Consider the following 539-nt stretch of genomic DNA (forward strand, 5'->3'; position numbering starts at 1 on the left):
TCTTGGAGGACACCAAGAAAGATCTGAACGCTCGAAGTGAATCGTCGATCCAACGGAATCCCTTGGATCCGTACTATCCTTTGGTAAAGAAATTTTGAGACGTCGTCTCCAAAGACCCGCCTTCGGTCCTACCCCCGGACCCGAGGTGTGCGTCATGACATCGACCTGGTTCCGGGGACCAGATACTGCGTAACACGCCAATGGCCCCTGCCCAAGGAGCAGTGCGGAGTTATTGACGCCGTTTTCCGTGCGACGCACGACGCAGGAATGGTACGTGAGTGCAAGTTTCCTCATTCGACATCCACGTTTTGTGTTCGGAAGCCGAACGGCAATTGTCGTATCATTCATGCTTACAATAAGCTCAACGCTGCCACCTTTTCGGCAAAGACGCCAATTCCTCGAAAGGATGTTCTTCAGAACAACATCGTGGGATGTACGAAGTACAGTGCACTCGACTTGGTCGATGGGTATTACCAATTTTTGACATTACCATTGAGGGCATGTGCTCGGTCATGACTGAAAAATATATTCCGTGTAAT

Source organism: Plasmopara halstedii, assembly GCF_900000015.1.
Source record: "Plasmopara halstedii genome assembly, contig: Scaffold_2956, whole genome shotgun sequence".
NCBI lineage: Eukaryota > Oomycota > Peronosporomycetes > Peronosporales > Peronosporaceae > Plasmopara > Plasmopara halstedii.